The following is an 11,044-nucleotide window of genomic DNA, read 5'->3' on the forward strand; positions in this document are numbered from 1 at the left end:
ATACTCAGACCATCCTGTCTGGCACCAACAACCATGCCACGCTCAAAATTGCTTAAATCACCTTTCTTTCCCATTCAGACATTCAGTTTGGAGTTCAGGAGATTGTCTTGACCAGGACCACACCCCTAAATGCATTGAAGCAACTGCCATGTGATTGGTTGGTTAGATAATTGCATTAATGAGAAATTGAACAGGTGTTCCTAATAATCCTTTACGTGAGTGTATATATATTAAGCAGTAAGAGTAAATATTACAGGCCATTCCTTGTGTTTAGAAAGTGGTAGATCTCTCTGGGAAAGGGGAGAGTGAACAGTCATTCTCCTTTAGGAAGGGTTATTGATCTGTCTTAAAAGTATAAATATACCATATGTGCATTTCCATACTGTTACTGATCTTTGGAGTTAAAAAAAAAAAAAACTAAGAACACTACGGAAGCTCTGCAAGTCGATCGCTCTTTTACAGCAATGCCACCTAGTGTCGTGAAAACAAAGCTGCCTTCATATCCCCAGTAAATATGACATCTGTGCTATTCATACTGCTGCACTACATAACTCTCAGCTTGTGAGGATGCAACTTGTAAAACAGTAATTGTTTTATGTCAAGAGTTACTGGCAATGATAGATACTGCAGGCAGTCCTATGAACAGCTGGCATATTTACACTGTGAATGGTCCCAGTCTCTTAAAGTAACAGCTATTTAGTTATTGCCTGTAACTATTGAAATGATAGACAGATCTAATAGTCATTAAGTTGAACACAGTGCCAAGACATTTGTTAAACAATCTGCATATAGTACTGGACTGAAATGTAACAGGGAGTTTAGGAATTATTCAGGTTAGCTTACACAATAGCAGTCTAATAGAAAATGCTCTGCAAGTAAGTCTTGATAAGATGTTAATAGACTGGACTTTGTTTGGGACAAGAGCACTTGACTTACCTAGAATCTATAAAGAAAAAATAATAAAAAAAAACTATTGGCATACAACTTGCAGGATAAATTTTCATGTCATGCATTCAAGTTGTAACTGAAGTCAAAGGTAGGTAGACAAACATTTTTGAGAAATGCATCATTTCTAACTTGTGTCATGCCCACTGAAGAACACTTCCTGAAAGCACCAGGAGTGGAAAGTTAATACAATAATAATAATAATAATAATAATAATAAATGCCATGAATGAGTGTTATTTATTTTAAATCCGTTTAAAAAGTGGTCTTCTTTCTTTGGAATCTCATATGCAGAAACATAACAGGGACAGAAATTCGACAGTTAAAAAAAAAATCTGATGTGAAATGTGTTCTAGTTTTAATGAATGTTTTATTCGGTGAGCGGCTGTAGAGGACAGTCAGGGATGAGGCAGGTGGAGCGAGCCCGTGTGTGCTCTGTGGATGCGAAGAGCCGACCCACTGCCGGCACTGCTGTCCTCCACTGTTCTAACATCAACTCGGTGCCGTTTCAGTGGTGTGCGCTGGTGTGCCGACCCGCCCGTCACACGTCTGTCATCTCATCCTCCAGGTCGTCGCCCTCCGTCTCGCCCTCCCCTTTGCCTTCCTCCTCCTCTTCCTCAGAGGTCACATCCAGCCTGGGAGAGACACTTGGGACAGGAGCAGGCAATCAGGTAGTTCTCCCTGACAACAAAAGAGAACAACAGTGGGTTAGAGAGAAATCCTTAACACTTCACTGTGTTAGACTTTACTGTGCTTCCAAAAACAAAGTCCAACTGTGCCTCGACACTAATGCCTTTCAGTGAAGTAGCAGCAGACACTGTAAATGGGGCTTCAGTCTCGGTCTCTGGGCTCTCTATGTACCTGAGAATCTTGTGGCGGCTGTGCCTACTCTAGTCTCTTTGACAGCAATCTAGGTAGCTGATGGAGATTTCCTGAAAACCCCCAATTATTACACTTTGAACTTATTTTTCTATACTAGGAGAAATTATAGAACAGCACATCAATCTAGCTGTGCCTGCAGGTCCTTACAAAAGCATTGACACACACAGACGTATACTTGTTTATATACAGACTATGAACTGCCCCACATACACGCGCACACACAATTATTCTGATGGCTTTACCTCCCCAGGGGCGATATCAGAGAGGGCAGTCATGTGCAACAGGTAGTTGTTGTCAGGGAATGAGGCCTCGGCATTGGGCAGGCAGCTGTGGTTGCCTAGACAAGAGAATTCACAAAAAAACATGAGGTGGGAGCAAAAGCCAAAAGGCTGAGCAGCCTTTGAGATGACTCCATGGGGGAAGAAACGAGCAGACCTCTGTTCAAGCCATTGGCTGTCGATGCAGTGTGTAGATTCTTAGCTGAAATGTGCACAACAAGGCAGGGTAAACAAAGACTATATATTTGAGGGACAACCTAAACAGGCTACAGACTTACAAGCAATGTTGTTGGCACTTGGAAAAAACTTTGGTGAGGTTCTTGGATTCACATGTTCTTCAAATCATGCAGGGTTCTTGTATAAATCTCTTGTATAGACTTTCTTACACCTATCGTACAGACTAGAAGTAATACATTGGTCAGGTCAAACCATAATGTAGTTGTGACCGGTCTGAAATGTATAGTATAGTTTTATAAACAAAAGGCCTTGGCTAAACATGACACTCCCAGAAGAACCATTTTGGACAGCACACAGCTCCAACCACCATCCTATTCTGTCTACTTTGAACAAGGCTAGGAGACAAAATTCTGTGCCTTGAAGAAGAGGTGTTGATAAGCTTTGGTAACAACCCAGTTATATAAGAGCATGTTCAAAGCAGGGACAGAGAACTTGAACTTCAAAGCAACCAGAGTTTCAGGTTTCCTACTGCCAGTTAAAATGAAGCTCCACAGAGAGGGCGAACAACCACTATGGGCCACAGGCTCCAGTGATTTAAGAACAAGCTAAAAAATAAGCAAGCAAAGTGTATTTTGAGATCTTAGAGATTTTTAAACCATATTGTGAGGATAGTATGTAATTGTAGCTTTAAAAACATGGCTATTCCTCTGTCATAGTTAGCTGAGGAACAGGGGAGTATTCTAGCTTTGTTCTGAAGAAGCCGAAGCATAAGTTTGCTAATAAGGCATAGCAAGGAAATAAATGTATATAAAGAAATGCAGTTGACAATGTGAGATGTTATAAATGCCTCCTTATCAAGAGAGTGTTGGAGTATGTCAGTTCCTGTCAAATGATAAAATGCTCTCATTAAAGAATTACGATTAAAGTAACAACAACAAGAAAAGATATTTACAAAGCTGACAAGGCTGGATTCTGCAAGTTTTGAGTTGCAAGACCATTAACAGCAACAGTGAATGCGATTATTAGACACTTTCAATTCCCAGACATGCTTGCCAAGAACTGGGCTCTTCTATGTCTGGAATGCAACCCCCAGCGATATTAAATGGCATTTCCAGGACACACTCACCTTGCTCAGACACTCGTCGTAAAGTGCTGTAGTGAACTGGTTCCACAACAATGTCAGTTGCCCCTAAAACCCGACACAGAGAAATATAGGTGACACCCGACCTACATTAACCACAGCCATTGTCTTAAGCTCCTGAGACTCAACATCTTAGCCTTAAACTGATCCCAGAGGAAGCAAGCATGAAGGCAGGCACAGGACAGAAATTGAATAGAATCTTGCATGTAATATCATTTTACAAATGAAAACAGGTCAGACAGGTCTGTCATGGTCTGACTTTGACCTGCAAGCAAAATGCATGACCTGATTTTGCTCTGTGGCCATTACTCCCGAAACAACATTACAGAGATGGTTAAGGTTAGGATTAGGGTTAGGTCCAGGTTATATTATTCCAGGGACCACAGCTACACAGTACATTCAGTTTGTGCCTGTGCTGAAACCACACAAGGAACACAGGCTCACTTTGTAACCCTGCAAGTCATTGAAGGATGCCTACCACTTTTGTGCAGATGTTTGTTCTTGTTTTTGTCTGGGAAAATTTTGATTGCAGGGTGATATCTGGTCAACCCAAAGCCAAACTTAATATCAGCAAGCCTGTGACGTCCTCTAGGACCAAAGGAAAGGATCCAAGTGCAGGCTTTTAGAGTTGAAGCAGATAATCCAATAAGGGCAAAACGAGAGAGCATAAACAGGGACAGTCCAGGTCAAACGATCAAGCGAACAGGCTAGTAGGGAGATCCCACAGGGGTAAACGAGAGAAGGAAGCAAAATGTCAAAAAATACACAGGAAGGCACTCAAGAAACAAGGCTTAGAAATGATCCAGGAGAGAATGCAAGACTTCACGATTAATCTAGGAAACAGAGGGGTTTAAGTACTGTGAAGGAGAGAGGGATTGAACAAGGTGAATGAAGGATTGACCAATGATAGGAGAGGAGGACAGAACAGGTGCACCTGGTAGGGAAGAATGTGGAAAGACTGGTTTGACTGGATAAAGGAAAGGAGAAGCACTAAACTAGTATTCGGGAGAGGGAGACCTCTGGTGGTGAACTAAGGTAGAAACAGGGGAGACCGTGACAAAGCCGACATAAAAAAGCAGCAATTCACAACCAGCCGTCCACACCTTCTGCACATCACCGTTAGACTCCTCAGGCAGTGCTGTTTTATTCAGAGTACTTGAAGATGAGTGGCAGTTTGTGAAAAGTAGTGTTTCCTGTGGGTTATGTTCCCATTGGAAAGGCAAAGGAATTGATACTAGAAACAGGATTATTACAAAAGAAGTCGCTCTTTGAAGTTCTTATTACGCTACGAGCATCCAGATCAGAAGATGCCTTTCAATTCCATTAGTCCAGGATACAGGCATCTATAACTACACTGAGTACCTTCTGCATCCTGGAGGAAATTTGGTGTGGTGCGACTTCTTAAGAATCTCTGAAGCCCTGAACACAGACCCTGACCTGAAACTTCTCTCCCAGGAGCTTGTGAGCGATTTCGTCCTCTTCATTAGCCGTCCTGCTGCAGAACTGAGAGAAGAGGCTCTGCCAGTGCTCTGCCTTTGTCCCAAGCCTGAGGAACAAAAGGAAACACTTTAGTACAGATCAGCTTGAATCATGGCTCTCCCCGATTCTTAGACAGTGTCTTCTTTTTGAGGGTTTTGATGCCTTGGTACTCTCATTTTCACAAGTGGCTTGCAGGCAGTCTTTAAATTCTCCTTCTAGTCCAGCCTGGTTTGAATGGGAAAGGCAAAACACAGAAGTGTGCAGTACTGCCCTGATGATTGCAGAATGATTGTGTACTGAACAATCTTAATTTTTGTTTCGTTATACAAAATAAAATAAATAAATAATCTCACAAGATAACATTTAACAGAAACCACTACTTAACTTGATGTAGCGTAAGGTACACTTATAAATTTCAATTAAAGAAGTGAATGTATAGTATCACCTTATCACGGATCCTGGAATCTTGTAGAACTCAATTTCTGTAATAATTGGACGCAGACACCAATTCCAAAGATATAAATTGTCAAATTTATTAAAAACAAAGACTAAATGTAGCACTACACTAATTATACAAAAAGGGAAAAACTAATAAAAATTCAACTCTAGATCAACAAATCAAAGACAAATCACTTCCTTGACCAAATCAAAGACCATGGAATGGCATATGATAACACACAAATCGTTAAACAAAAAAGGTTATAAATACATTGACTACAATACCGGTTAGTAAGACGAAGGTGAGTCTCATTAGTATTGTTAGTCGAACATCAAATAACTATGCAGGTTAGTATTTAAGTCAAATAACTTCTCGTTATATATATATCAGTCTCATTTATATTTGGGTGCCGAGAAAGATTCTATCATTTCTTGTTACCACAATTCTCCCTAATTGATTACTGTTCAATGATTAAGGATAGGCAGGGCCACCTATAATCTAGTGTCTATTAACTTGTGTCAATTTCAGACTAAACAATTAAACAGGAATGAGAATATATTTCTCGGCATTGACAGATTCTGATTTCTAAAATTGTCAAACAAAACAGTTTAATACAGCACTCATTTATATTTAAGAAAATACTAGTTTATGACTCACAGAATAACATATCTAATTGATTTCTCAAATGTCATGAATAATAAACTCCAAACTGTTAAACTTATCTGAACTTCGTCGCAGAGAGGCCTCTCTGTCTTCGGGCTCAGATAACAGCACACGGCACGAGGTCCGTGTGGTTTGGAACAAAGGCAGTCCGGTTCGGCTTTGTCCAAGAACTTCCACTCAGTCGATGCACCTGGAAGTTGGAGTTTCGCGATAGTAGAGTCTTTTCCAAACTGATTTTCCACTGGTTTGAAGGCTCCAAGAATGTGCACAGGATCTTCTTTGCAAGGAGGGTTTCCACCGTAGTTACTTGAAGACAAAGTCTTTGTGGAAAGCAAGGCCCTGTTTGTTTCCAAGGGTCAAGTTTCTTAAGAATCAATAGCTATTTAAATGACTGAACACTTTCCAGCTGTATTCACTCCACTGATCAGATGGGTACAGGCGGGCAGGCGCAGTTTCTAAAGTTCTTTAACTGAATAAAGATCTTTACAGATTTCTTCGTACAGCTCAATCTCCTTCTCCCAGTTTAACTCTTCTGTTCCCGGCAAAGACTTGGTTGGTTTCTGGTACAGGTTGAGCTGTGGCAGCGAGTTACTGGTTCAGGTGAGAGAGAGAGATGCCGTGCGCTACCCTTTACACTCACCTAAAGGATTATTAGGAACACCATACTAATACTGTGTTTGACCCCCTTTTGCCTTCAGAACTGCCTTAATTCTATGTGGCATTGATTCAACAAGGTGCTGAAAGCATTCTTCAGAAATGTTGGCCCATATTGATAGGATAGCATCTTGCAGTTGATGGAGATTTGTGGGATGCACATCCAGGGCACGAAGCTCCCGTTCCACCACATCCCAAAGATGCTCTATTGGGTTGAGATCTGGTGACTGTGGGGGCCAGTTTAGTACAGTGAACTCATTGTCAGGTTCAAGAAACCAATTTGAAATGATTCGACCTTTGTGACATGGTGCATTATCCTGCTGGAAGTAGCCATCAGAGGATGGGTACATGGTGGTCATAAAGGGATGGACATGGTCAGAAACAATGCTCAGGTAGGCCGTGGCATTTAAACGATGCCCAATTGGCACTAAGGGCCTAAAGTGTGCCAAGAAAACATCCCCCACACCATTACACCACCACCACCAGCCTGCACAGTGGTAACAAGGCATGATGGATCCATGTTCTCATTCTGTTTACGCCAAATTCTGACTCTACCATCTGAACGTCTCAACAGAAATCGAGACTCATCAGACCAGGCAAAATTTTTCCAGTCTTCAACTGTCCAATTTTGGTGAGCTTGTGCAAATTGTAGCCTCTTTTTCCTATTTGTAGTGGAGATGAGTGGTACCCGGTGGGGTCTTTTGCTGTTGTAGCCCATCCGCCTCAAGGTTGTATGTGTTGTGGCTTCACAAATGCTTTGCTGCATACCTCGGTTGTAATGAGTGGTTATTTCAGTCAAAGTTGCTCTTCTATCAGCTTGAATCAGTCGGCCCATTCTCCTCTGACCTCTAGCATCAACAAGGCATTTTCGCCCACAGGACTGCCGCATACTGGATGTTTTTCCCTTTTCACACCATTCTTTGTAAACCCTAGAAATGGTTGTGCGTGAAAATCCCAGTAACTGAGCAGATTGTGAAATACTCAGACCGGCCCGTTTGGCACCAACAACCATGCCACGCTCAAAATTGCTTAAATCACCTTTCTTTCCCATTCAGACATTCAGTTTGGAGTTCAGGAGATTGTCTTGACCAGGACCACACCCCTAAATGCATTGAAGCAACTGCCATGTGATTGGTTGGTTAGATAATTGCATTAATGAGAAATTGAACAGGTGTTCCTAATAATCCTTTAGGTGAGTGTATACGCCTGTCAGATCAATAGATGATTGGTTCTTGAGTTTGTGAGATTGGATTTCGGTTTCAGCCCCCAGTGTTCTATTGGATGGAGGGCTTGATTTATGACTGATGTCAATCTATGTCATCTTTTGGAAATGCTGGTTGGCCTGTGTTCCTAGCTCTGTGTCGGGATTTTGGCTCTCGTCCACTTCAAAGCTTTTTTATTTCCTCCATGCCATATTCCCCAGACATTTCACAGCAGGGATTCCAAGCTATTTGGCCCATTCTCGGTGCCATCCTCCCAAGACTGCCACTTTGATGTAAACCAGTTCACACGCTGATGAGCTTAGGAAATCTGATAACTTTGGGGGAGAGGTCTTCTTCAGCTCAGAGCTAAAATGCTCTTATCAAAATATACCCCCCCACTTAATGCTACATTGATAACAGATTTTCTGTGAAATAGTTCCCAAAGGACAAAAAATATATAAACATCAGCAGTTGGTTCAAGTGTACAATTTAACACGGGATAACACATTCTTGAAAGTTAAAGGCTTTGAAATAAGAACACAGTGGAACACACATCTGAAGAATTTAAAGAATTGCAGTCATTTATGTGAAATAATTAAGTAATTAATTCAAAACACTGTAGACAAAGCTAGAATTTTCTACCTTATGTAATTCAGAATCCATCCTCAACTTAAGGCTTAAGATTGTTCCCCTGCATGTTGATTTAATGTAATACAGTCAATAAATAAATGCATTTTAATGTCTTTAATTAAGGGAAGTCAAACATAAAACTGTAGGGGAAAATGTTAGAATTGAAAACACTACCTGCTTAACTGTCGCAACCATCCTTGCCATTAACGTAATGCTGGAGGTCTCTGGTGGGTAATGCATGTTTCTGGGAAATGGGGAGACAGACATGGGTGGAGAGCACACTGTGCAGTGTTGCTGAAAATCACTTGCAAATGAAATGCATCACAATCTATTGAAATGCTAGAAGAAGATGTGAAAAGGGGAAATGTTCCTTAGCATGTCAGGAAATTGCTGAAATACTTTAATTTCTGGATGGCTGCTTTCTAGCCAAACAAACACCTGATGTGTCATCGCTGTTGGAGGCTGTGTGTTAAAAGCCTCACTATGCAAACTAAATCCAACAGCGGTGCAAATACACAATAGCCTCTCCTGCAGGTCTGAAGGTCATGTGCAGAAATAACACAATCCCAGAGAAATGTCATTGTCTGTTTAAATGAATACAAGTTGCCTTTGCACATGTTTTGTATTCACACACTTCCTCTGGTATTGACATCATGCAATTAACAACATACAACAAAAAAAGGGTCTCAAAGACCAACCGCGCCACCGGGGTGCCTGACACGTGGTAGTCGTGGCCGAGTTGTTAAGGTAAAGGACTAGCAATCCTTTGGGGTCTCCCTGCGCAGATTCGAATCCTGCCGGCTACGATGCTGAAGAGCAGCGCCAACCCCTCTCTGCCTTGCAGGCCCCGCTTCTTGAGCTGTGCTTCTGTCACAGACCCTTTTGCAATCTCTCTCTATCAATCTATCTGTCTGTCTGTCTGTCTGTGACTTAAAAAAATATAGATCAACATATAGAGATCTGTATATAAGGACAGAAAGATGTCCATACGAACACGCAGAGGCGCGTCGGAACTCTGGTATAATTCCTTGCTCTTGCTGGGATGACATCAGTTCACACACCTCTTTCTTTCATTCTGTTCCCAAGTCCTTTGTGCAGCCTTCCCACCCTAGGCGGGGGCAGCAAAACCACACAAGGAACCTCCCCGTCGGGGAATCGAACCCCAGTCTCCGCGTGACAGGCGGGGATACTCACCACTATACTAACGAGGAGCCGGGCTTGCCGCCTCCCACCTTCTCCACCCCCCCACATCTTTCGCCACGCCCCTTTCCGATTCTGAATGTCTCAGGGCAAGGCGAGGGCAGCATCGCTGCCTCCCCTGCCTGCTTTATTCCACCTTGTTAGTGTCCTTCGGTCAGCTCAGGCTCCGGAAAGCAGTCCTGGACCGCGACCTGCTGCACTAGGGCCCCGCCGGGCAGTCAGGATGGCCGAGCGGTCTAAGGCGCTGTGTTCAGGTCGCATTCTCCCCTCGAGGCGTTGGTTCGAATACCACTTCTGACAACAGCGGGTGCTCCTTTTTGCCCCGTTTGAAACGGGTCAAGGATGGCGCCCTCCCTGGTCCTTTCAGCACGTGAGACAAAAAAAAGGGTCTCAAAGACCATCAGCAGTAGCAGCGGCAGATTTGGCACCGTGGCTTAGTTGGTTAAAGCGCCTGTCTAGTAAACAGGAGGTCCTGGGTTCAAATCCCAGCGGTGCCTTAGGCGGGCTTTCTGTGCTCCTTGCGAAGCTTGTGCTTCCGCTTTGTCGACCATTAGTTTTAGCAAGATAGGCTTATCGTAAAGCCATCAGAGGACGTAATGAACCGGAAAGCCAACTGGACAGACGCCGGTTTGTAAAGAAGAACCAGAACCCAAAGGACACGCGCTACCCGCACCTAACGGCCAACGTTCAATTCCCATTGCCGCCCCTGGACAGTCGCAACAGGGAGCTTGTTGCTCCCGTCAACCTTATGTTTTCACCTCTGTGTGCTTCCTTTGTTGCAGCCTGCATCCAGATTTTGTTTTTGTTTTGTTTTGTTTTGTTTTGTTTTGTTTTGTTTTGTTTTGTTTTGTTTTGTTTTGTTTTGTTTTGTTTTGTTTTGTTTTGTTTTGTTTTGTTCCTTACACCTGAGTGTAGGCACTGGGGAATAAGAGAGTCCTGGCACCGTGGCTTAGTTGGTCAAAGCGCCTGTCTTGTAAACAAGAAACCCTGGGTTCGACTCCCAGCAGTGCCCTGGTTTATGTTGGCCTAGGCAATGGAAAGGAAGTATCTAACCGCTCAATACATTTTTGCAAGATGGCCGTCCGCAGCAAGCATCTTAAGATTACTGTAGCCGCAGTCTGGCAAGCTGACCGCCAGAAGTAGAAACAATAACAAGGGGCGGGGGGAAAAGTGGGCCGTCGCTGGGTGGATTCGAACCATCATCCTTTCTGTTAACAGCCAAACACACTGAGCGATTGCGACACAGAGACAGACAGAGGTGTTGTGGTTGCTGCAGTCGTGCAGTTCCTTCACAGTTGCCAGAAATCATTTCCAGCACACGATTTTCTTTGTCGTTGAATGCAACATACGTGACC

The 11,044-nt window shown here is 43.0% G+C and overlaps 3 non-coding genes and 1 pseudogene across 3 annotated transcripts; 3 read left to right on the forward strand and 1 right to left on the reverse strand.

Annotated features, from left to right (window-relative positions):
- Positions 1–993: 993 nt before the first annotated feature.
- Positions 994–4,466, reverse strand: LOC136711489 (histone-lysine N-trimethyltransferase SMYD5-like; annotated as a pseudogene).
- A 4,747-nt stretch (positions 4,467–9,213) lies between these two features.
- Positions 9,214–9,295, forward strand: trnaa-agc (transfer RNA alanine (anticodon AGC)). The gene has a single exon. It is a non-coding gene; the product is annotated as a tRNA-Ala (tRNA).
- Positions 9,296–10,112: 817 nt separating this feature from the next.
- Positions 10,113–10,186, forward strand: trnat-agu (transfer RNA threonine (anticodon AGU)). Its single transcript has one exon. It is a non-coding gene; the product is annotated as a tRNA-Thr (tRNA).
- Positions 10,187–10,627: 441 nt separating this feature from the next.
- On the forward strand, positions 10,628–10,701 carry trnat-ugu (transfer RNA threonine (anticodon UGU)). The gene has a single exon. It is a non-coding gene; the product is annotated as a tRNA-Thr (tRNA).
- Positions 10,702–11,044: the final 343 nt, after the last annotated feature.

This window comes from Amia ocellicauda, chromosome 2 (assembly GCF_036373705.1).
Source record: "Amia ocellicauda isolate fAmiCal2 chromosome 2, fAmiCal2.hap1, whole genome shotgun sequence".
NCBI lineage: Eukaryota > Metazoa > Chordata > Actinopteri > Amiiformes > Amiidae > Amia > Amia ocellicauda.